The sequence below is a fragment of the Schistocerca cancellata genome, chromosome 9 (assembly GCF_023864275.1).
Source record: "Schistocerca cancellata isolate TAMUIC-IGC-003103 chromosome 9, iqSchCanc2.1, whole genome shotgun sequence".
In the NCBI taxonomy this organism is placed as follows: Eukaryota; Metazoa; Arthropoda; class Insecta; order Orthoptera; family Acrididae; genus Schistocerca; species Schistocerca cancellata.
In genome coordinates, this window is record NC_064634.1 from 59,594,112 (window position 1) to 59,620,217 (window position 26,106).

Sequence of the window (26,106 nt, forward strand, 5' to 3'; positions counted from 1 at the left end):
GAAAAATGGGGAGATGATCCCAAACGCGATCATGTAGCCGATGGGACGAGCACATGCGGGACAGCTATCCCTGCCATCCCCACCATTTGTCGTGTGATGCAACCATAGAGAGGGAGAGTTATGCTGTGCTGCAAGGTAAGAAAGACGATCTCACCGTCCAGATGCTTTGTTACTTACAAGGAGGGTCCATAGAGGTGGGAAACAATGTATATGGTTGAAACTTCCTAGCAGATCAAAACTATGTGCCGGACCAAGACTCGAACTCGGAACCTTTGGCTATCGCGGACAAGTGCTCTATCACCTAAGCTACCCAAGCACGACTCACGACCCGTCACCGTGGCTTCAATTCCGCCAGAATCTCTTCTGCTACCTTCCAAACTTCACAGAATCTCTTCTGGGAAACTTGCAAGTACTGGCGGAATTGTAGCTGTGGAGAGGGATCATGAGTCGTGCTTAGGTAACTCAGGTGGTAGAGCACTTGCCCGTGAAAGCCAAAAGTCCTGAGTTCGAGTCTTGATCCAGCACTCAGTTTTAATGTGCCAGGAAGTCTCATACCAGAGAACATTCCGCAGCACTCAGTTTTAATGTGCCAGGAAGTTTCATATCAGCGAACACTCCGCTGCAGAGTGAAATTTTCATTCTGGAATGTATACGGTTATTTAAGATCCCAGGTATCACACACTTCAGCCATTCACCCTGAAGGACCCTCATTTGCGAGTAACTGACGGAAAAAAATCGGAATTTTGCTTGTCGCTCAATAACATTAAAACAGGGGTTGTGTGGTGTAACACAGAGGATAAGGGTTTCACATGCGGAAATTTATGGATTCGTACCTCGTCAGGTGCATTAAATTTTTTAAAATCTTTATCGAAATGGCTTTGATCATCACTTTCATTCAATTAAGTGATTTAAATGTTTTTTTTATTCCCATTCCTTTGTCAAATTTTAATCATATCAACTTTTTCAATTGCTCTCGTTTTTCTTCCTATCATTCTTTTTCCGCTTGAAATCTTTGTTCATGTGTCTTTAATCAATTTTATGCACTAATTCCTTTCGTTTTATCATCCTATTTTTTCGTCCAGTTTATGGCATTCGTTATACCTATTCCTCATTTTGCTTGAATTTCGTTTTACTTATAAACCCTTCTTTCGTATAAATCTGCATCTATTTTATTTCGTCCATAGTGCAATACGGATTTAGGCTCTTTTTTAAATGTTTGTGCGACGATTACCATGCAAAAATACCCTGCACATCTTGTAACGAAAAATACAATTTTCATGTCATTGTACAGTCAATATAAATAGATTATTTCGTCTTTTGTTTTATAACTGATAGATCGGAACTTTCAAATAATTGGATTTTATAATAGATAAATATAATTAAATTCACATTCACAAAAATATCGAGTAGAAAAAGAATAACACAAAGAAAAAATGAAAAAAAATATTAATAGAGTGACTAAAATTGTGTAACAAAGGAGTAGTAATAAAAAAATTTCATTTAAACCAATCAAACGAATAAAAATAATGATCAGAATCATTTCGATAAAGATATAAAAATAGCGCACCTGACAAGACTCGAACCCACAACCTCCTGCATGGGAAGCTCGAGCCCTACTCTCACTCTCTCTCTCTCTCTCTCTCTCTCTCTCTCTCTCTCTCTCTCTCTAGTACAGAGGAGAGCAGGATAGCTCATTCTTCATTCTCTGACCGAACACGCTGAGCTAGCGTGCCGGCGACCCTATCAATTACACCACTCAGCCACTCTATGTAATACAACTTTGTAACGCTTTCGTCAGTTACTCGCAGACGAGGGCCCAACAGGATGAATGGCTGCAGGATCTGATACGTGGGGTTGTTAACCTCCATCACCACATGTTTTGTTTCAAGACGTCTGTCCCAGCGCTGGGGATCTCTTCTTGTTAACACCAGCAGTAGTTTGTACGAGGCTGTGCAACTGCTGTGTCCACGCGTGGGTTCTGAGGCATTAGAATTTAACGAATTGTATAATTTACAGGGCGAACATTTCAGCTACTAAAACCTTTATTCTGGCAACGTGATGGCGGTTTATTCAATACTGGAAGCATGGTGATCAGTCTTACGCGTCCTGGACAGCAGACCTGCAAGGGCTCGCTCAGTAATGCAAATCTGAATGTACTAATTGCTGGGTTTGACGCGCTGATTCTGCAATTGGAGACGTAGTTGTAAGATTAGCTCCGGACTAGGGGGTTAATACTACAGTTATGGAGTCGTCCGACCTCGAATTAAGCACAACGGCAAATACTGTCAGAACGTTTGAGGTATCAACAGCAGCTCAAAATGCAGTCTACACTTGGGTCAATAACCGGCTATCAAAAACTTTCCGTTCCAAGCACGTACAGACCACAACCGGCATCAGGCAAAATCACCGTGGATATTGAAGCAATCATCACAACGACACACCAGGCAGACGATACATCTACATCTACGTGATTACTCTGCTATTTAGAATTAAGTGCCTGGCAGAGGGTTCAATGAACCACTTTCAAGCTGTCTCTCTACCGTTCCACTCTCGAACAGCGCGCTGGAAAAACGACCACTTAAATTTTTCTGTGCGGGCCCTGATTTCTCTTCTTTTTTCGTGATGATCATTTCTCCCTATGTAGGTGGGTGCCAACAGAATGTTTTCGCAATCGGAGGAGAAAACTGATGATTGAAATTTCATGAGAAGATCCCGTCGCAACGAAAAATGCCTTTGTTTTAATTATTGCCACTCTAATCCACGTATCATGTCTGTGGCACTATCTCTCCTATTTCGCGATAATACAGAACGTGTCGCCATTCTTTGAACTTTTTAAATATCAGCCGTCAGTGCCACCTGATATGGATGCCATACCGCACAGCAATACTCCAGAATTGGTCGGACATGTCTAGTGTGAACAGTCTCTTTAGTAGATCTGTTGCACCTTGTAAGTGTTCTGCCAATGAATCGCAGTCTTTGGTTTGCTCTACCCACAATATTATCTATGTGGTCGTTCCAATTTAGGTCATTTGTGATTGTAATCCCTTAGTTGAATTTACGTCCTTCAGATTTGTATGACGTATCGCGTAATCGAAATTTAGCGGATTTCTTTTAGTACTCATGTGAATAACTTCACACTTTTCTTTATTTAAGGTCAATTGCCACTTTTTCACCATACCTGTTTGGTAAAACACATGTCCTACCGCGTGAAGAAGTCTATAACTGCCTGCCGCATGTTCTCGTCCGACACGAATGGTCGACCCTTCAAAACCTTTTTTAAGGTATCTGACGCGTGATAGTCGCGTGAGGAGGGATCAAGGCTATAGGGCGGAGGCCCGTCTCCCACCTGAAAAAGAAAAAATGTTCAAATGTGTGTGAAATCTTGTGGGACTTAACTGCTTAGGTCATCAGTCCCTAAACTTACTCACTACTTAATCTAAATTATCCTAAGGACAAACACACACACCCATGCCCGAGGGAGGACTCTAACCTCCGCCGTGACCAGCCGCACAGTCCATGACTGTAGCGCCTGAGACCGCTCGGCTAATCCCGCGCGGCTCTACCACTTGAGTTGGTGTAGTATCTGCGTTACGTCATTTGCGATATGAGGACGTACGTTACCAAGAAGCAGTATCAACCCTAGTTGCGCGGCATTCCACAACAGTGGCTTTCGACGGACACGCTGCCCCATTCCCATTCATCGTTCTCCGATCAAGAAAAGAGTAACAGCACGATGGTCCGCTTTGGGCGCACTTGGTTATAATGTCTGCTTAGTTCACGTTGCCGCATTTATCGCACGCACGTCGGAAAGGCACGAATGTCACACTAATCCCTTGTCTTCATGTCGGTGCTCATATACTCGCATATAAGCTGGGGCAACATCCTCAAACGGAAACTTGTTAGTCACTTCTTGTGTTCGGAAACAGACAGCGGCGTGATTTCGCCAGTTCATCAGCTAGCGGCCTGAGCGTGGCATTGTCTACTTGGAGACATTAGGGTTAGATCACTGTTGGTTCCATAGGCACACAGGAGATCCTAGAAGACTTGGTACACGTCATAAATATAGACACTGCACATGTTATTTTAAAAGAAGGAACTGATGAGCTATTGTTAATTCAACAGATCCTACTAGATTTGGCCCTCATGTATATGAAAAAAGTACAAGAAATATACATCTTTCGTTTGTAGATTAATCAAAACGCTTAACAGAACATTTAATGAATAGGCACTGGTCGCGTGGGAAACTCGAAAGTCTGAAATCCTTCGTGGAAACCGTACTTAGAGAGATGACATCGGTCTATCGGCATGGCATATAATTACTGGTGGGCAAAGCTACCTCCGTATTTAACAATAAATAGGCAAAACAGACGCAAGTGTCAGCTTTTACGTTCCCAACTTTTTGTCAGGTATATGACTTTCTTTCAAACAACACTGGTTTCATGTTGCATGAAGTATCTATGTTCTTCTAACGTACTCTCTGTTGTGATAGCAGCTTTGGATATTGCACTGTGGATGCAACTGTTAATTTTGTGAAGTTCGGACTAAGACTGCAAAAAAACAGGCTGTTAGGCATGTGTACATTATGGCCTTCGGTTCTTTCAGTACACTTCAGCTTTTGAATGTCATTATGACTAAGGACTGTCTCTCGTACAGTATCTCCCCTTGAATGGCGTCATACATTTCAAAATATACGCGATTGCTCCTGTTAAACTTAACACACTACCACTTTTCGATTCACATGGTGCAACTAATTGCACCCGCCCTATCCGGGTACAAAGTCAGTATGGTATAAGACTGATCTCGCACAAAAGTGATACTTACATGCCGTGACTGAAATTACAGATATGAATAGTCATATTCGGAATAATGGTTCATGCGTAACCAATGAGCCAGGCTCGGCACGACAACAGTTTGTGTATTTCTTCGAATGTGAGTCGTGGTCATTACACCGCACGGAAGTGGAGGCGCTGCCGGCAGTAGGAAAATGACGAGAATTTCCATAATTATGCACCCTCGGGCACTTTGTGAAGTAATTATAGATACGTGAGCCAACGTTGCAACGCTATCTGTTCCCCGTCAACGCCACTGATCACGTGTTAGTGCGTGTCTGCTACCGACGAAGTCCGTGTGTGTAAGATGGTCATCTTAGCCTCTACTAGCGAGCAAGAGGAGTATATTTCCATGAGATTAAGAGACACCTAAGGATTTTCTGTCGCGCCAACGACAGTATGAATTAACGTCTCCCTGGGTATTTTTCTGGTTATCTCTGCTCACAAAGTGTTTCGATTAGAAACTGTTAATTCTTCTTGTATTTCGCTGACTTTCACGAACTTGGTCTACTGAAAGTTTTGCTGTAACGCTAGAATACGTAGGAAGCGACAGTAAAGCCTACAACAGATGACGGCTTCTCTTTCAGAAGATAGCAGGTCTAAAAGAGTCCACGTGTAGTTCGTGGAATATGGACAAGATCATAGAAAACCACAACATATTGTACTTTACATTTTTTTGAGTCATCAGTCTTCTTACTGGTATGACGTGGTTTTGTGTTAGCAGAAGAGCCAACACCGTGTTACGAGTGGAGGCCGAAATGCACGCGTTTTAGCTCACGCAGGCTGGCGTGAAGAGGGAAGAACTATACTGACGTGAGGTCTGGAACGTGACGAGGAATGATAATTCAGTAAGCGGACGTAATTAGTTTGATACTTAACTTTAATCCATTAATGATGAACGTCGTTCTTGACGGTACATGTTTCACAATATTATCTGTTCAGAATACATTCTTGAAGATAGTTCTTATAGTAACTGAATATGGCGCCTTGCTAGGTCGTAGCATATGACGTAGCTGAAGGCTATGCTAAACTGTCGTCTCTGCAAATGAGAGCGTATGTAGACAGTGGACCATTGCTAGCAAAGTCGGTTGTACAACTGGGGCGAGTGCTAGGGAGTCTCTCTAGACTAGACCTGCCGTGTGGCGGCGCTCGGTCTGCAGTCACTGATAGTGGCGACACGCGGGTCCGACGTATACTAACGGACCGCGGCCGATTTAAAGGCTACCACCTAGCAAGTGTGGTGTCTGGCAGTGACACCACATGTGGCCCGCCACGAAATTCCTCTCTTGTAGCAACCTCTTCATCTCAGAAGAGCGCTTGAAACCGACCTCCTCAATAATCTCTTGTGTGATTTGAGCTTTCCAGGTCCACAGGAAGCTCCAAATAACGAATGGTGTTAATCGAAGGCATGCCTTAACTTCTCTGTGAGCTCGTCACCGGATCTTCGGTAGGTGGGTTCCATAAATACGATCACTTTATATAATTTATGTAGTAGCGTATGTTTCATACAACCAGTTATACTGGTCGTCACGTGTCACTGCAATCTTCAAAGCTTAAGTTGCCCTCTTTGGCACGTACAGATATGGTCGAGACTGGGCAAGCATCTTCTGCCATAGAGAAGCACAGTGTCTGGGTTGTTTTACGCTTACGTTTATGCCATTCCTATAATATAAGTGTGTTGCATAATATATTGATGAATGTCTTAATCATCTTCTTCAAGAAAGAAAGATTAAAGTTTAAAGGCTCGACGACCACTGAGTGAAGAGTACAAGCTTGGATCGGAGATTGTATGTCAGAGGGTACTTTTGCTACCATTAACATCTTTGCTCCAAAACCGTTCTATTCAGTTTCATATCCTCGACTGTTAAAGTGCGCGTCATTTACGACGGCGGCCGAGTTTAGGTTCGTTCTGCGCATCTGACGTCACAAAACAGTCAGCCAATGAACAGAGAACGACGTTGCCAGAGCTCGACTGCAGTGCAGAGCACAGACGGGTGTCTTCAGTTTTAGAAACGTTCAGTCATTAATAAAGTAACTGAACAAAAGCAATGTCTAGATAGCAGAATTTCTTTTATAGAAAGTTTCGAAAAAGCATTCTTTATACCAATTACTTCATATTCTATTAATTAATTAAACCAAACAAGCAATAAGCCTCCCAATTAAGGCGATAGCAAGGAAAGGTGTTTGTATCATTCTCACTAACCGCTTTTTCGCAATAAAGAGCAGCGGTAATTGTTCATTTCCTATTGTGAGTAATTCATAGTCATACCAACAGTATTTGTCGGTATTTTGCATGAAATTTTAAAGTCCTCCAGGAAATCTATTTAGTTTTAGTGATGAGCTGCGTTAGCGTAATGGTTAAAGTGTTTAGCAGCTAAGTGAAAGGTTCAGAGTTCAAACCTTATTCGATGCTTCATATTTTCTTTATTTAAAAACAATATCGACGTGTCTTACTTCATGAATTTTATCCGTTTGAATGTAATTTTTTGAAATTTCTAGTGGCAACCAAAATCGACCATACGGAAAGTATACGCTATGGACTTTTAAGTCTGCAAACTCTTCAAAATTTCATGCAATGGTTTACTACTTTTAATGCTGCACAATATCTGAGTTGAACATCGAAACAAAATTAAGTCATTTACGGGGGGAAGGTATCAGTCAAGAAGATGTGTAAAAATCAAATTTTTGGGCCAAATAGTTTTTGTGAAATCGAATGATAAGTGTGTCAAAGCAGTCGGAACACCATGTGTCTGCACAGGCGAGCAGTGCAGTTATGACAAAATCGCGCTCTGCGCGGAATGCGGGGAGCACCTCACTGTAGCAGCGGAAGGGTTAATGCGGCCGTGGTGGCTTTACTTCATAAACTGCGAGCTGCCCCCTAAGCGTAAGTTTGCGAACTATGCTATGGCGCTGCTTCTCTTGGCGCGAACAACTGGCAACGCAGCAGTCTCCGGCGTCTGGGCGGGCATGCGCGAACCGCCAAGATAAAAGAAGTGAACTATAGAAGGCCATCTCCCATACGGGGCGTACCGCACTGCAACGGAATGACGTGTACAGGGTGTTCGGAAATTCCCATTACAAACATCTAGGACTTGTTGAGCGGAGTGGGTACGTAATATTTTGAATAGGAAATCATGTCCGGGGAAATACCGTTTCCGTGCTACAGCCGTCTGAAACCATGTTTGCTAGGTAGCTATGCAACAGGGTTGGCGTGGTGGAGGGTGGTTAGCTCCGTTCGGCTGATGTCATGTGACCTCTGTCCTACCCCTCTGACCTGGTTCGAGCCTCATTCAAGTGTCTGTGTGTGATAGACAAACATGACTGAGTACACGTTCGCAGGATGTACTGATATTATCCTTCTGAATGGTAAAGCTCGTGGTAATGGAAGAGCTGCTCACCGCCTTTATCAGGATCGTTCTCCACAACGTCCGACTTCATCGCATACCCTTTTCACCATAACTGCGCAACCGCTTCGAGAAGGAGAAGCCACACACAACCGAATTGGAAGGGGCCACGCTGCATCACGTTGAAGAGAACTCAAGTACAAGAACAATTTTTTTGGCTATTAATGAGTGGAATCGTAAAACAAGTGACGCACTGGATCATCCTAATCAATTACTTGTAAAACTGGTAGCGTTATCAACATATTTTCAAATGGTCATAGCACGGTAGGTTTCCGGGCATGGGTTACAGTCGAAATATTGTCTACTCACTCCTTCTACAAGCCCTAGAAGTTTGTAACGGAAATTTCCGAATGCCTCCCAGAAGTTTGTAACGGAAATTTCCGAACGCCCTGTACACACTGTCCGATTTCTTCTAAGAGAAGAAGGCTTTTTATTTTTTGTTAAGTGGTGTGAGTCTGCCAATTCGTTGGGCGGCATAGGGTAGAATTTGTGGCATACCCTCAGCGAAAGAAATGTTCACTTTAGTGTAACATCCGCTACTGTATCCAGGAATGGTTAAAATGTTGCCAGCATGAGAGGGGAAAAACTTACTGCCAGACAAAAACTAGAATACGCAAAGCTGATTATTTATTAAGTTGGGTGTAATAGCTAAGTAGAGTTGAAATTTAAAAAAAAATGGTCAGTTGCGAGTAGATCTAGCGCTCTAACGTTTCCGTACAAACTAGACCGCTCACCCATCCAAGGAATCGAGAAAGTCGACGATTTTTACCTGTTGTCGACAGTTCTTTTTCCTTGCGATTTAATTACAAATTAACCATTTTCAGATTTTTCCTTTACCTTTACTGTGAAATCTTGCGTCATGCCAACCACATAGGTTTTAATGGGTGAGTTTGGGAGTATCAAAATATTTTATATAACCGGCCGTTATCTTTTGATTTCACTGACTTAGAAGCATAACGTTTTTACACCGCCAAGGGTCCTTGGACCTGAATATGTGACTTACATTTCAACTTGACAAGTTTCTGAGAAGAGAGCTTTCTAACGGTCGGACAGACAGACAGATAACAAAGTGGTCCCCGTATAAAGGTTTCGTTTCCGCCGACTGAGGTATGGGACCGTTTTACCAAAAAAAGAAATTGTCTAAAAGTAAGAAATAAAATAGATTAGAGAAATATTTTATGCGCGTTTGAGTGACGATGGTCTAGCTCCCCATTTGCTGTTGGCTAATTTTTGTAGTATGTTGTTTCTTACTTCGACTTCATGACATGTCTTCTGGCAGTGGTGTGTGCACGTCAATGATAGACAAGTATGTCGGGATACCTATCCCTCATTTGCTGTAGATAATTTCGAGCGTCATTCAAAGGTGAAAACTGTACCCGAAAAAAGAGTATGTACACCGTTCCATTCCTATGTGATACGACGTGCATGAGAGAGACTATTCCGATAATCGAGAAAATAAAATCGAACAGAAAGAGTTACGAGGAAAATGATAGTCTCAGGAAAAGTTCCCTCCGACGTACATCGTAAAGTAGGTGCAGAGTGCATGACAAGGGCAAAGGGTGTTCGTACCCCGACGTTCTCTGATCCTCCTTACAGTCTCTCCTCAGCGCGTCGTCCACGAGCTTTTCGTTGTGACCAGACGAAACTACTTTCATGCTGCCGTAACAGTGGTTTCTTTGACTGAGGTGCCACGTGGAACAATAACTCATGAAATATTGGTTCACATTATTTCATTAATGAATAAAAGGTTTACTTTACTTTGACAAACTTCTTTGCCACAGGACTATGGACAGTTTACAACTGTTATTGACAATTAAAGCATCACCTGATACACTTATTAACGAACTGTTCTCTCGCAGTATAAAATGCAACATTTAAGAAAGTGCATTTCATCAGAAACTTTGAATCACTCGTTGGTCCTACACTATAATGGTGAGTCTTTGTGATGAGGTCCCCAACTGGGTTGAGGAGCTCTTGCATGCTCAACACTGCATTGACCTCAGTGTGAGGGCGCTGCTGTGCTGAAAGGGAGGCGTGGTCTTTCGAGGGCCTCCCATACGTCGCTGCGGATTACAGCGAGCCCTCTTTTCCTGAAGAAGATGACTACATTAATCGTCGAAACACTATGCAATACGCTTGGATCACAGGAATGGTATAATCGTGAAGGTAACCACCACTCACACATTAGGCCTCAGATCTATTCCGACTGTCGGACTTCTGCTTACGAGTCAGTACATCTACATCCATACTCCGCAAGCCACCCGACGGTGTGTGGCGGAGGGTACGTTGAGTACATCTATCGGTTCTCCCTTCTATTCCAGTCTCGTATTGTTCGTGGAAAGAAAGGTTGTAGGTATGCCTCTGTGTGGGCTCTAATCTCTCTGATTTTATCAAGTGGTTCAAATGGCTCTGAGCACCATGGGACCTAACTTCTGAGGCAATCAGTCCCCTAGAACTTAGAACTACTTAAACCTAACTAACCTAAGGACATCACACACATCCATGCCCGAGGCAGGATTCGAACCTGCGACCGTAGCGGTCGCGCGGTTCCAGACTGAAGCGCCTAGAACCGCTTGCCCACACTGGCCGGCTTCTCTGATTTTATCCTCATGGTCTCTTCGCCAGATATTCGTAGGAGGGAGTAATATACTGCTTGACTCCTCAGTGAAGGTATGTTCTCGAAACTTCAACAAAAGCCCGTACAGAGCTACTGAGCGTCTCTCCTGCAGAGTCTTCTACTGGAGTTTATCTGTCATCTCCGTAACGCTTTCGCGATTACTAAATGATCCTGTAACGAAGCGCGCTGTTCTCCGTTAGATCTTCTCTATCTTTTCTATCAACCCTATCTGGTACGGATCCCACACCGGTGAGCAGTATTCAAACAGTGGGCGAACAAGTGTACTGTAACTTACTTCCCTTGTTTTCGGACTACATTTCCTTAGAATTCTTCCAATGAATCTGTCTGGCATCTGCTTTACCGACGATTAATTTTATATGGTCATGGTCATGGTATTCGCAGCACATTACACTTATCTACACTGAGATTCAATTGCCATTCCCTGCACCATGCGTCAATTCTTTGCAGATCCTCCTACATTTCAGTACAATTTTCCATTGTTACAAGCTCTCGATATACTACAGCATGATCCGCAAAAAGCCTCAGTGAACTTCCGATGTCATCCACAAGGTCATTTATATATATTGTGAATAGCAACGGTCCTATGACACTCCCCTGCTGCACACCTGAAATCACTCTTACTTCGGAAGACTTCTCTCCATTGAGAATGACATGATGCGTTCTGTTATCTAGGAACTCTTCAATCCAATCACACAATTGGTCTGATAGTGCATATGCTCTTACTTTGTTCATTAAACGACTGTGGTGAACTGTATCAAACGCCCTGCGGAAGTCAAGAAACACGGCATCTACCTGGGAATCCGTGTCTATCGCCCTCTGAGTCTCGTGGACGAATAGCGCAATCTGGGTTTCACACGATCGTATTTTTCGAAACCCATGTCCATTCCTACAGAGTAGATTTCTAGTCTCCAGAAAAGTCATTATACACGAACATAATACGTGTTCAAAAATTCTACAACTGATCAACGTTAGAGATATAGGGCCATTGTTCTGAACATGTGTTCGACGTCCCTTCCTGAAGAGCGATCTATGATCGTGAGACATGGATCAGCATGTCACCAAGTCCTCTTGTGGTTATTTAAGAAGCTCCTCATCTGGTGTCCACAGCTCGTGGTCTTGTGGCTTGCACTGCTGCACCTGGATCACAGCGCCCCGGGTTCGATTCCTGGCTGGGTAGCGGATTTCCTCTGCTCGGGGATTGGGTGTTTGTATTGTCTACATCATTACATCATTATTCCTGAGATGTCGGGGCAGGAGAATTTGTACGGGTGCTGATAACCACGCCGCTGAAAACCACGCTGATAACCGCGACCCAAAATCCAAATCATCATCATCACCATCCTTACCTGGTCTCACGAGGCTATGGGGACGCTGTTGCTAACCTTCCTAGTTCAGAAAAAATCTGAACACTACCGGGAATCGAACTCGTGTCCTCCCACCCCGAAAACAGTTGCACCAAGCACTCTGAATGGTTTTTGTTTATTTATCACTTTGGTTAATCATTCGCGTAATTTCTTGACTCTTTGCCACACGAACACTAAATTAAATTTAAAACTTCGTTGAGAACAGATCCTTGCAGTAAGCCTCTGCGAAAAAAAGCTCTATCTGCTCATATTTTCTGGCTGGTGCAATATAAAACCGGCCTGATGTTGAAAGAGCAATGTGGTTTTCTTGCAGGCGATTGAGACGAGAAACTTAAGCAGTCCGTCAAACCACAAAGTGACGTCTGCAGCTGTCGTGTGAACAAAAGCGGCATCGGTTTATAATTTCACATCGAAACAGGTTTCTAGGCACTTGTACACCATAAGGAGTGGGCGCCCAAGGTTGCGAAAGACGTCAGCGTAAAATAAAAACGAAGACTTAATGTGGACTTTTTACAGTGGAAGTTGTGCATAATATAGCTGAAACATGTAGACGAGAGCTTAAATAATACATGCTGAGCATAAAACAAGTACAGCTTACGGATCTCAGATGTGGTCAGACACGAGATCATCTTTCTCGAAGCACTTGCCAAATTGAAGGCCGCCTGGGGTACCTGAATGCAAGAAAACAGTAACAGTCACTTTTGTCACAAAGGTGCTAAGAGCAGGGCGGGCGCTTATTTGAGTGTTTGTGCAACCTTGGAACCTTGGAGGAAGATCTTATACGCAGAACTGAACTGACGCAAATTAATGTTATGCAGATACGCCAGGTAGAGAAGGTGAAGTGTACACCAAGGTTAGCGTCTGTGTATCTTACGAGTTTCACACTCCGCAGCTATTAAGAGTCGCATTGTGTGACATGTTACACCGAAATAGAAGTGTTTATCTTTGACTATATAGTCATATGTTCATTTATTCATTTATTTTATTAGTACCACAAAATCCCACGGACCAGTGTACATCTACTGCGGCTCTAATGGCCCCGAATATAGGCTAATTTATACCAGTTTTTTCGCGGTATGTATGTCGAAGAAAGTAACAGACTCCTTCGTACTTGCGTTCACAAAATTTTTCCTGTGAACTCTCCGCGGCGAACAAAGCCCGTTTTGTAGCGTCTGCTACTGGATTTTTATGGTCAGCGCACAGGCAAATATTGGATTCGCACGGTCATGGATTAATTAATAAACATCACAAGTCGTGACTTCCACGCAAGCGTCTTCTGCAACCTACTCACTATAACATACTGAAGGAACGCGCATCTATGCATCGTGCTATTGAGGCAGCTATACATTCTACAACAAATTTAATAATTCTTAGCATAGTTTATGTTCACTTTTCCTGCTTCACCCTACTAGCGTTCGTTTTTCTTAAAGCAGCTTGCGTTCGACCCCAGAGTTCAAGCTATTTCCATACCATATCTCATCAAAATCAGTTCAGTAGAACGAGAAACCAGTTCAAAGTTGCAGGTTTTTACTTTCTATCTACTCGATCACTAGTTTCGTGCCGAGGCCCATTTTCCGATCATCGTAACATAGTCGAAAGTGGCATTCCCGAAGACGTCAAAAATGTGTAATGAACAGTTACAGTGCATAAAGACTGTTCTGTATGTACTGTAAGCGTTCACTGCACATTTTTTACATCACCGGAAATGCTATTTTCGACTGTGTTGCGATGATTTGAAAACTGGCCTCATTCCCTGATGTCTTAACAGGTGTCCTAACATGCTGTCCTTTCTTCTTGTCAGTGGTTTCCACATATTCCTTTCCTCTCCGATCCTCCGCAGAACCTCCTCATTCCTTATCTATCAATCCACCTTTCGTCATTCGTCTGTAGCACCAATCTCAAATGCTTCGATTCTCTTCTGTTCTGGTTTTCCCGCAATCCATGTTCCACTAACATACAATGCTGTGCTCCAAACGTACAGTCTCACAAATGTCTTCCTCAAATTAAGGCTTATATTTGATACTAATAGACTTCACTTGGCCAGGAATGCCCTTTCCCCGAGTGCTGGTCTGCTTTTGATGTCTACCTTACTCCGTCGGTCATTGACTAGGTAGAAGAATTCCTTAACTCCGTAGAATTCCTTGACTTCATCTACTTTGTGATCATCAATCCTGATGTTAAGTTAGGAGGAAAGACAACTTTTTTTAAGTAGGAGAGAGTTATTGGCGAACGTAAGGCTCTGAGAGTGTCGTGAGTCGTGTTTGGATAGTTTAGTCGGTAGAGCACTCGCCTGCAAAAGACAAAGGTCCCAGGTTCGACTCCCCGTCTAACATACAGTTTTTATCTGCCAGGAAATTTCAAATCAGCGCACACTCGGCCGCTAACTAAAAATTACACTACTGACTATTAAAATCGCTACACCACGAAGATGACGTGCGACAGACGCGAAATTTAACCGACAGGAAGAAGATGCTGTGATATGCAAATGATAAGCTTTTCAGAGCATTCACACAAGGCTGGCGCCGGTGGCGACACCTACGACGTGTTGACATGAGGAAAGTTTCCAACCGATTTCTCATACACAAACAGCAGTTTACCGGCGTTGCCTGGTGAAACGTTGATGTGATGCCTCGTGTAAGGAGGAGAAATGCGTACCATCACGTTTCCGACTTTGATAAAGGTCGGATTGTAGTCTATCGTGATTGCGGTTTATCGTATCGCGACACTGCTGCTCACGTTGGTCGATATCAATGACTGTTAGCAGAATATGGAATCGGTGGGTTCAGGAGGGTAATACAGAACGCCGTGCTGGATCCCAACGGCCTCGTATCACTAGCAGTCGAGATGACAGGCATCTTATCCGCATGGCTGTAACGGGTCGTGCAGCCTCGTCTCGATCCCTGAGTCAACAGATGGGGACGTTTGCAAGACAACAATCATCTGCACGAACAGTTGACGACGTTTGCAGCAGCATGGAGTATCAGCTCGGAGACCATGGCTGCGGTTAACTTTGACGCTGCATCACAGACAGGAGCACCTGCGATGGTGTACTCAACGAGGAACCTGGCTGCACGATTGGCAAAACGTCATTTTTTCGGATGAATCCAGGTTCTGTTTATAGCATCATGATGGTCGCATCCGTGTTTGGCGACATCGCGGTGAACGCACATTGGAAGCGTGTATTCGTCATCGCCATACTGCTGTATTACCCGGCATGATGGTATGGGGTGCCATTGGTTACACATCTCGGTCACCTCTTGTTCGCATTAACGGCACTTTGAACAGTGGACGTTTCATTTCAGATGTGTTACGAACCATGGGTCTACCCTTCATTCGATCTCTGCGAAACCCTACATTTCAGCAGGATAATGCACGACCGCATGTTGCAGGTCCTGTACGGGTCTTTCTGGATACAGAAAATGTTCGACTGCTGCCCTGGCCAGCACATTCTCCAGATCTCTCAGCAATTGGAAACGTCTGGTCAATGGTGGCCGAACAATTGGCTCGTCACAATACGCCAGTCACTACTCGTCATAAACTGTGGTATCGTGTTGAAGCTGCATGGGCAGCTGTAGCTGTACATGCCATCCAAACTCTGTTTGACTCAATGCCCAGCCGTATCAAGGCCGTTATTATGGCCAGAGGTGGTTGTTCTGAGTACTGATTTCTCAGGATCTATGCACCCAAATTGCGTGAAAATGTAATAAATGTCAGTTCTAGTATAACATATTTGTCCAATGGATACCCGTTTATCATCTGCATTTCTTCGTGGTGTAGCAATTTTAATGGCCAGTAGTGTAATTCCCGAATGTATGTAAATGTACACACACAGATGAATTCGAAGCAATAATCGCCGCTCTACTGAAAATTGTTTCAAGTGACATGTTGAGAGCCGCAGTTGCCAAGGTACCAAAGTGGTTGCGAAAATGTATGTGGGCTTATTTGGAATTTTAGCTACTGTCAGTCAAAACCTAGAGGTCTAGAGAGCGTAACGGCTAAATTTCGATTTAGTTATGTAACTACTAATGAAGTTACAACAATTTTAAATGATCGATGACAGCGAAACCAAGGCGTCGGATTGTTGCAGATGTAGCAGATCTCGTCTGTGGTCTGGAATTGTCACGCTAAAGGAGATGGTGCCCCAGGTCTATTTCTCCAGTGTTAAATTTGCCGTCTTTATATACCTTTATATCTGGAACCGTTCAGGCAGATGTATGAAAATTTTGACAACTCTTTCCGACGTGCATTTTTGTGCCACTGAATTAGAATCAATGTTTCTTTCTTGTTGGTAAAATGCTTAATATTTTCTTACCATTAAGCCATTTCTTATTGTGAAAAGCGTCGTATAACTCTCTCTGATTTACAGAATAAGTGCCGGCCGAAGCGGCCGTGCGGTTCTAGGCGCTACAGTCTGGAACCGAGCGACCGCTACGGTTAGGTTTAATTAGTTCTAAGTGATAGGCGACTGATGACCTCAGAAGTTAAGTCGCATAGTGCTCAGAGCAATTTGAACAGAATAAGCGATCTCTTGTCACAATAACGTGTAGATCTCAGAAGGAGACAAATGCGACATATTTTAGAGCAACGTGCTCCTAGATAATTCTGCCTTGTCACTGTTTGCGCGGCTCCCCCCCCCCCCCTCCCCCCCCCCCCCCCCGAAGTTCGAATGCTCCCTCGGGCATGGGTGTGTTTGTTGTGTTCAGCGTAAGTTTAAGTCAGATTATACAGGGTGTTACAAAAAGGTACGGCGAAACTTTCAGGAAACATTCCTCACACACAAATGAAGAACATATGTTATGTTAGAGCTCATTTTAGTTTCGTCAGTATGTACTGTACTTCCTCGATTCACCACCATGATTTCATACGGGATACTCTACCTGTGCTACTAGAACATGTGCCTTTACAAGCACGACACAACATGTGGTTCATGCACGATGGAGCTCCTGCACGTTTCAGTCGAAGTGTTCGTACGCTTCTCAACAACAGATTCGGTGACCGATGGATTGGTAGAGGCGGACCAATTCCGCGGCCTCCACGCTCTCCTGACCTCAACCCTCTTGACTTTCATTTATGGGGGCATTTGAAAGCTCTTGTGTACGCAACCCCGGTACCAAATGTGGAGACTCTTCGTGCTCGTATTGTGGACGGCTGTGATACATTACGCCATTCTCCAGGGCTGCATCAGCGCATCAGGGATTCCATGCGACGGATGGTGGATGCATGTATCCTCGCTAACGGAGGACATTCTGATCATTTCCTGTAACTAAGTGTTTGAAGTCACGCTGGTACGTTCTGTTGCTGTGTGTTTCCATTCCATGATTAATGTAATTTGAATAGAAGTAATAAAATGAGCTCTAACATGGAAAGTAAGCTTTTCCGGACATATGTCCACATAACATATTTTCTTTCTTTGTGTGTGAGGAATGTTTCCTGAAAGTTTGGCCGTACCTTTTTGTAACACCCTGTATAGTGTTTAAGCTTAGAGACCGATGACCTCAGCAGTTTGGTCCCATAGGACTTACCACAAATTTCCAGTTTCCAAAAACTAGTCAACGCTAATGGTTATTTAGACAATCGAAAATTTATGTTAGCTGCAGTATACAGGTAGTTTAGAAATTTGTTGGTATTCTAAAGCTGTACCCACTTCCCGTAAAAACAAATGAAGTAACAGATATTTGGTAGCCACACAACGCCCAGGACACTTCGCCACTCGTCTGGCGACCAGTGGGCTATTAACGCTGTTCAGCTGCATACAATCACGAGAAAGGTTCACAGTATTGTGCGGCCTACGAGAGACAGCGTGACGTCAACAACTCGCAGCACCAGACAGTGCTTTCTTCCGCATTCACGTCACAGTTCGTTCACGTCGTCCGCATTTAAACCTTATCACTTAATTTCTGCAGGAGACTATGATGCATTTTAGCAAGACAGCTTCTATATACTTTAGTTATCTCATTAATAAGGAAGAAATCAAGAGTTAAATGTAACATCCCTTTGAGGTCGATATCATTACGGACATCCCCAAGCTGGGCACCAAATCGGCCGTGTTCTCACCAAAGGGAACTGAACGATCTATTTCGCCAGTGTTAAATTTGCTATCTTTATGTACCTTTATGTCTGGAATACTGACTGACTGATTGACTCAGGCTACACTGACCCTAGGACTTATATTAGAAAATAGATTAGGGAAAGGCAAACCTACGTTTCTAGCATTTGTAGACTTAGAGAAAGCTTTTGACAATGTTGACTGGAATACTCTCTTTCAAATTCTGAAAGTGGCAGGGGTAAAATACAGGGAGCGAAAGGCTATTTACAATTTGTACAGAAACCAGGTGGCAGTTATAAGAGTCGAGGGACATGAAAGGGAAGCAGTGGTTGGGAAGGGAGTGAGACAGGGTTGTAGTCTCTCCCCGATGATATTCAATCTGTATATTGACCAAACAGTGAAGGAAACAAAAGAAAAATTTGGAGTAGGTATTAAAATCCACGGAGAAGAAATAAAAACTTTGAGGTTCGCCGATGACATTGTAATTCTGTCAGAGACAGCAAAGGACCTGAAAGAGCAGCTAAACGGAATGGACCGTGCCTTGAAAGGAGGATATAAGATGAACATCAACAAAAGCAAAACGAGAATAATGGAATGTAGTCGAATTAAATCGGGTGATGCTGCGGGAATTAGATTAGGAAATGAGACACTTAAAGTAGTAAAGGAGTTTTGCTATTTGGGGAGCAAAATAAGTGATGATGGTCGAACTAGAGAGGATATAAAATGTAGACTGGCAATGGCAAGGAAAGCGTTTTTGAAGAAGAGAAATTTGTTAACATCTAGTATAGAATTAAGTGTCAGGAAGTCGCCATGTATGGAAGTGAAACAAGGACAATAAATAGTTTATACAAGAAGAGAATAGAAGCTTTCGAAATGTGGTGCTACAAAAGAATGCTGAAGGTTGGATGGGTAGATCACATAACTAATGAGGAGGTATTGAGCAAAATTGGAGAGAAGAGGAGTTTGTGGCGCAACTTGACTAGAAGAAGGGATCGGTTGGTAGGACATATTCTGAGGCATCAAGGGATCACCAATTTAGTATTGGAGGGCAGCGTGGAGAGTAAAAATCGTAGAAGGAGACCAAGAGATGAATACAGTAAACAGATTTAGAAGGATGTAGGTTGCAATAGGTACTGGGAGATGAAGAAGCTTGCACAGGATAGAGTAGCATGGAGAGCTGCATCAACCCAGTCTCAGGACTGAACACCACAACAACAACATGTCTGGAACCGTTCAGGCAGACCTTTGAAATATTTACAACTCTTTTCGATGTGCATTTTTGTCCCACTGAATTAGAACCAATGTTTCGTTCTTGTTGGTAAAATTTTTAAGATTTTCTTACCGTTAACCAATTTTTTATTGGGAAAACAGTCGTGTAACTCTGTTTCAGAGAAGAAATGATCTGTCACAATTGTTGTTCAGTGGCACCTTTGCACTAATTTATAGCATTTCGAAAATTGTGAATATCTTTCGGTTAGTGGTTTTTGAGATAAACGTACATTTAACACTGAAAGTGAGAGATGCTAGAAAATACGGACGTTCACAAATATCTCTTACTTTATAATCAAAAATGATCTGCTGAGCAATCATGTTCAGCTTCTGGTCTTCTTCATGAAGGAAGTCACCTCACTGCCATGCTGTAGTACTTCTGAACATCTATAATTATACGTGACAAGCGGTCTTGTGACGTAATCTTCTTGGAATTGCCAGCTAAATCGAGATGTGGTGTTGTCGCAACGTTTCGATGACTTTTCTACTCGTCGTCCTCAGGCGAAGACGACTTCGCTTGAAGATGACCGGGTGATAACTCACCGAAGCATTGCGACAACAAGACGCCATAACTCGTCTGATACTCCGGGTACTGTTGTAAACCTTCGTCGCCAGTTTTGTAAAGACCTCATCGCTACTGCCGTGGAGGCCGAGTTGCCACTGTTGCTACGGTAGGCCAAGTATGTGAATTCGTGAAACGGCTTCTGGTGCGGTACACCGCTAAGACAATTTCTCCCTGCCACTATTACACAGCTATGCCCTAGGGCTATGTAACAGGATAGGAGATCAAAGGTTCTACAACACTCCGAAAACTTAGTAACAAAGGCACTCAAATGAGTTAAAACGTTTTCTTATCTTTGTGACTAGTTGAATAATGAAGTCTGCAACACTGCTGGTAATATAACATAAAAAAGTCCCTCAGTGGCTAAGTGCAAATAATCGTAGGTAGACTTCACAGTACATAGCAAATGCAGTTTATAACAACTCCCCAGCGCCGCCCGTGCAGTGGTGGAACTGGCGCAAGTGGCGAGTTTCTATGGCACTGGCAACAGCTCGCATCTTTGCGCCTGTGGTGTGTCTTCTTCTGACGACACAGCAAGTACATTTCATAGAAAAACGTGTTTGTTTTAATGGCTGACACCCCATTTCGCTTATCATACTCGTGATACTCTCCTGTTTCGCGTTAATGCAAAAGCAGCTGCCTTTCTTTGAACGTTTTCGATGTCCACCGTCAATACTGTTGTAAGTAGGCTGTTTATGTTTTCTTATTGGCAACGTTACATAGCGCTCTGTATGAAAATCACTGGCTGTGCTGTGTGCAGTCTGTGGCTAGTTTGCATTGTTGTCTGCCATTGTAGTGTTGGGCAGCGGCAGCTGGATGTGAACAGCGCGTAGCGTTGCACAGTTGGAGGTGAGCCGCCAGCAGTGGTGGATGTGAGGAGAGAGATGGCGGAGTTTTGAAATTTGTAATACTGGATATCATGAACTGCTATATACATTATGACTTTTGAACACTATTGAGGTAAATACATTGTTTGTTCTCTATTAAAATCTTTCATTTGCTAACTATGCCTATCAGTAGTTAGTGCCTTCCGTAGTTTGAATCTTTTATTTAGCTGGCAGTAGTGGCGCTCGCTGTATTGCAGTAGTTCGAGCAACGAAGATTTTTGGTGAGGTAAGTGATTTGTGAAAGGTATAGGTTAATGTTAGACAGGGCCATTCTTTTGTAGGGATTATTGAAAGTCACAATGCGTTGCGCTAAAAATATTGTGTGTCAGTTTAAGCACAGTCATGTATAATTTTTCTAAGGGGACGTTTCATATGGTGACCCTATCCTGGCAGGGTCGCCATATGGCATTTCATAATGCAGTAAAGAATCTTTCAACTAGCAAGACAATAGACATGAAATTTTTCTCATCATTTCATTTCAGTAAATATCATAAATTAAGAACTCTACAGTGTAATCATGTTTTCAAGTTTGAGAGTGTCTTATTTACGATGCTTTCTACAAAGGAATGTCAACAGCGAGGATAATGGCCTCCCTTTTTTTTCTACCTGTGCCTCTGGAAAGGCACACCCTAATGGCTTTTTCTCCAGGCGTCTGACACAGCTGGGTGCCCACGACGCATTACGTGAAGGTGGTCACTTAACTTTCTTACCGAAATATTTACGACAGCAGTTTCCGCTACAGTGACAGTCTCATGTAAAAATATTTCACAGGTCAAGAATTTGCGTTACAAATCTGTAGAAACAAAATGCTATTGATATAACAGTGTCCAAAAAATTTTCGCCGGCATTGTGATACATTCACGCATTTACACACATTTCATATCTCTTAAAGTACGATTCTTGGTTTCCAACATCCTTTTTCACAAGTCAGAGTCCCTAACCACTATTCATTATTCCTTACCTTATTATACATATACATATTCGTAGACATTCTTCAATATTTCATCATAATAAATATGTAGCATAATCATATTCCTCATATAGCATCATCTCATTGATCATAAACATACCTCAACAGCATAATACACATCGTCATCGTAATAATAATAACATAACACCTCAGTCAGATCTCAAAATCGTAGTAGCTTTCTGCAATAATTTCAAAACCTAAAGAGTTAATGTTAGACAGGGCCATTCTTTTGTAGGGATTATTGAAAGTCAGATTGCGTTGCGCTAAAAATATTGTGTGTCAGTTTAAGCACAGTCATGTATAATTTTTCTAAGGGGACGTTTCACTGTCTGGTGAGGCTCCTGTACGACACAGTAGTACTCTAGCAGAGAAAGGACAAGCGTAGTTTAGGCAGTCTCTTTAGTAGACCTGTTGCATCTTCTAAGTGTTCTGGCAACAAAAAGCTGTATGTGACTGAACCGACAACCTTTAAATTTCTTTGGTTAATCGCATAACCGAAATTTAACGGATACATTTTGGTACTGATGTGGAGGACTTCACACTTCATCTGGTTGAGATGTCTTGTACAAATGATTTGGCAATATAGTTTGATGTTCTGATGACTTTACTAGACTGTAAACGACAACATCCTCTGCAGAGTCTCCAAATGGGCTGCTCGTATTGTTTCGATGAGTTTCCTACTTGTTATCTTCGTTCCTGTAAGACACATTGTTCTGGAGATATTTATTATCTGGTTTCACAATGTAACTTTTTACATTTTCCGGTACCCCAAGGTAACACACCAAATTTGATTTTCATCCTCCATTTTTGTCTATCTGTCCATAAATTTTCTTCAGTATTTCTTCTTATGATAGAGGTGTGACTTCCTTGAATCCATGTGGTCGGTGGTCTTCCTCTTTTCTCTCTTCCTGGTGGCTCCCATTCCATAATTTTCTGTGATAATCTCTCCTATGACATCTTTTTCGTGTGTCCACACCATAACAGTTGTTTTTTTCTATAAAATCTGCAACTGAATTTTTAACGTCCATTTTCTTCCTGATGGCTTCCTTTCTGATTATTTCTCGCCTAGATATCTCTGCGGACCGCCTCCAATAGTCCACCTCCATTGCCATCATGCTTTTTACTATTTGCAATTTACCTGTCCACACTTCTAAGCTATATGTCGTAATGTTTCCGATAATTGCGTTGAAGATTGTTCTTTTTGTTTCCTTTCTAATCTGTTCGCCCCATAAAATACAATTTACTATTCCAATAGCAAACTTCGAAGCATTTATGTTTTAATTAATTTTTTTGTCTTGTTTTCCATCTTCTGTGATATTGACTCATAGATATTTGTATTCTCCAGTGTGTTTCATATTTCCCATCCCTTCTTCCAGTGTCAAATCTTGATTTGTATCTCCTATTACCATGTATTTTGTTTTACCGGTATTCCAGTTGACTTGAAGTCCCCATTTCTTATATTTCTCTATTAACGTCCGTGAATGTGCTGTATTCCTTCTTTATCTTGCGCCAAAATTAGTTGGTCATCAGCAAATTGTAATGGATCTACTGTAATATCATTTACTGGAAATGTGTCTTAATAAACACTGAAATGCGAGGAAAATTAGCTTTTCTTAAAATACGCATCCAGCGAATAATCTGAAACTAACAAAATCATCATAATTAGGGTTTTATATCTTCAGCCATAAATATTTTACGTGCTTAACGTCATACGTAATGTACTCAGACGATGAAAAGTATTTAATCATGGGAGCTCGATTCCTTAAAGAAACATCGGGGGAGAGTATTACTACATCCCGCATAGATCTCGAGGATTTACCACGACGAGAATGTCGGATGAAGGGGAGTTCACACTGAAGCTTGCCGACATTCGTTCTGCTCTTGTATCGTTCGCGGAAGGGAATAAATGATAACGGTAGCCTCTGGCAACATGTTTGGGCATATTTCGGAGTGTTCATGGTGGAAGAGCTCAATTTCCTAGTGCACAAGAGGTCTATAGCCTTTTTTGCCTATGCATTTTTACTTATGGCGTACAGAAGTTTAAATTTAAGCTAGAATTTTCTCGCCTCGTCTCAGTTCAAGCAGAAACGTTGGTAGTTTGAGGGAGAAGACATTGATTCCACATAACTACATTATCTTGATATGGTTTTTCCTGTGTAGGTTTTATGAGTGAGTAAAGAGGAACTAAAAGTAACGTAAAATAGAAACGGATGTGGTGAGATGTAAGGTCAATAACAATGAATAAAGGTCGGGAATGATTTGGCGAAGAACAGACACATAACCGCAACGAGCATGTTCACCGTCTTTTTACTGGAGACCGACGAAGTTCATTGACTGCAGCTCTGGGAAAAGCGGTGTTCTAAAAGCGGTTCCGCCTATATGCACACAATGATTATGTTTGCGTGTGTGTGCATCGAATGTGCTCACACCAGGTCAATGTGAGGCCTTGTCGAAGTGTCAGTCGCGTTCGACTTCCGATTTCCTACTTCCGTTGCGTTACTTGCGTATTATCGCGGCATCAGTGTTTCTGCTCTACCTGAGTACTCTGTTTTTCCTTGTCGTTGCTCTCCAGATGCATAATATTTGACTTTTTTCCTGTATCTCTACCTCGAAGAATTTTACGGTGATTTGAGGAGGTAGTCCACTATTTTCGACCGTCAGGTGCATTTAATATCTACCTAAGATAATTCTTAAGTAGGAGTTTTGTTCGGCGGATGTTTGTCTTGGGTATTGTAGTACACAAGGCTTGAAGTTTGCAACTGTTTAAGTGACCTGTGACGAAGGAAGAATGCCATGAGGGTGTGAAACGTGGGACTTATGGAAAGCAGGAAAGGTGTGGACGGGGCCTAATCAGTTACCGTTGGTTGCACAGAAATCACATACACTTTATTTTTTAAAAAACAAAACTCTCAACAATCATTCTTAAAAGATTTTACTATACTGGCAGCTGAAAGCCTTATTAGAAGAATTGCAAGTTACTGTCGGCTGAAGGCTAAAAGCAATGTTACACACAATCAACGGCTGAAGGCCTGATTAAGAAGGTTGAAAATTATTCGTGGGCTGAAAGCCACAAGCAATTTCAGAAATACACAACTGCTGAAGGCCTCAATTATAAGTGAGGAAGACAACTACACATTAACAAATCCTACGATATTTTCTTCTTAACAGTCGAAACGGTATCAAGCTATAGTAACGGCTGAAGGCCTTATTACGGAAAAAATTGCAAATTATTGGTCGGCTGAAGGCGACAAACAATGTTACACGCAATCAACGGCTGAAGGCCTGCTTAAGAAGGTTGAGAATTATTCGTGGGCTGAAAGCCACAAGCAATTTCAGAATTATTTCAGAATACATAAGGGCTGAAGATCGGAATTACAAATACGGTGGACAATTACACTTTAAAAATACTAAAACCCTTTCTAATAATCTTAATAACTTGTAACAAACTATAGTGATGGCTGAAGGCCTCACTAAAACACAATTGAAAATTATTTGTCGCCTGAAGGCCACAAGCAATGTTCCAAACAATTAAAAGCTGAAGACCTGATTAAGAAAGGATTCAAAATTATTGGGGGCTGAAGGCCAAAAGCAATCTTCAGAATATTCAATGGCTGAAGACCTGAAATACAAATAAGGAAGGCAGTTGCATGTTAAAATACTAAAACCTTTTTAAACAATCTTAATGAACTGTAACAGGCTATAGTGGCGGCTGCAGGCCTTATTAAGAGAAAATTGAAAATACTTTGTCGACTGAAGGCCACAAGCAGTGTTACAAACAATTAACGACTGAAGACCGGAATTACAAGTGGGGAAGGCAATAACATGTTAAAACATTAGGATAAATTTTAAACAGTTACGACAACTTGCTCAAATAAGACGGAGAGATCCACAGACAGTGCTCGCTGGATCGACCTGAGGAAGGTGATTAGAGATGTGTAAGCGGTGAGACAGGCAGCCAAGAGTTGAACTCACGTAACAGGATGGCATCTCGCACTAGGGGTAGCTTCGACGCCGACCTGCTGACTAACCAATCCGCCTAATGTCCAATCACTGGTACAACGATGGAATATTTTTAGGCAAGGGCGAAGAAAATGGCACTGAGCACTATGGGACTTAACTGCTTTGGTCATCAGTCCC

General features: G+C 42.4%; 1 protein-coding gene across 4 annotated transcripts in view; it reads left to right on the forward strand.

Annotated features, from left to right (window-relative positions):
* LOC126100793 (fatty acyl-CoA reductase wat-like) overlaps positions 1-26,106 on the forward strand; it is a 253,262-nt gene that overhangs the window by 33,961 nt on the left and 193,195 nt on the right. The window lies entirely within an intron of this gene.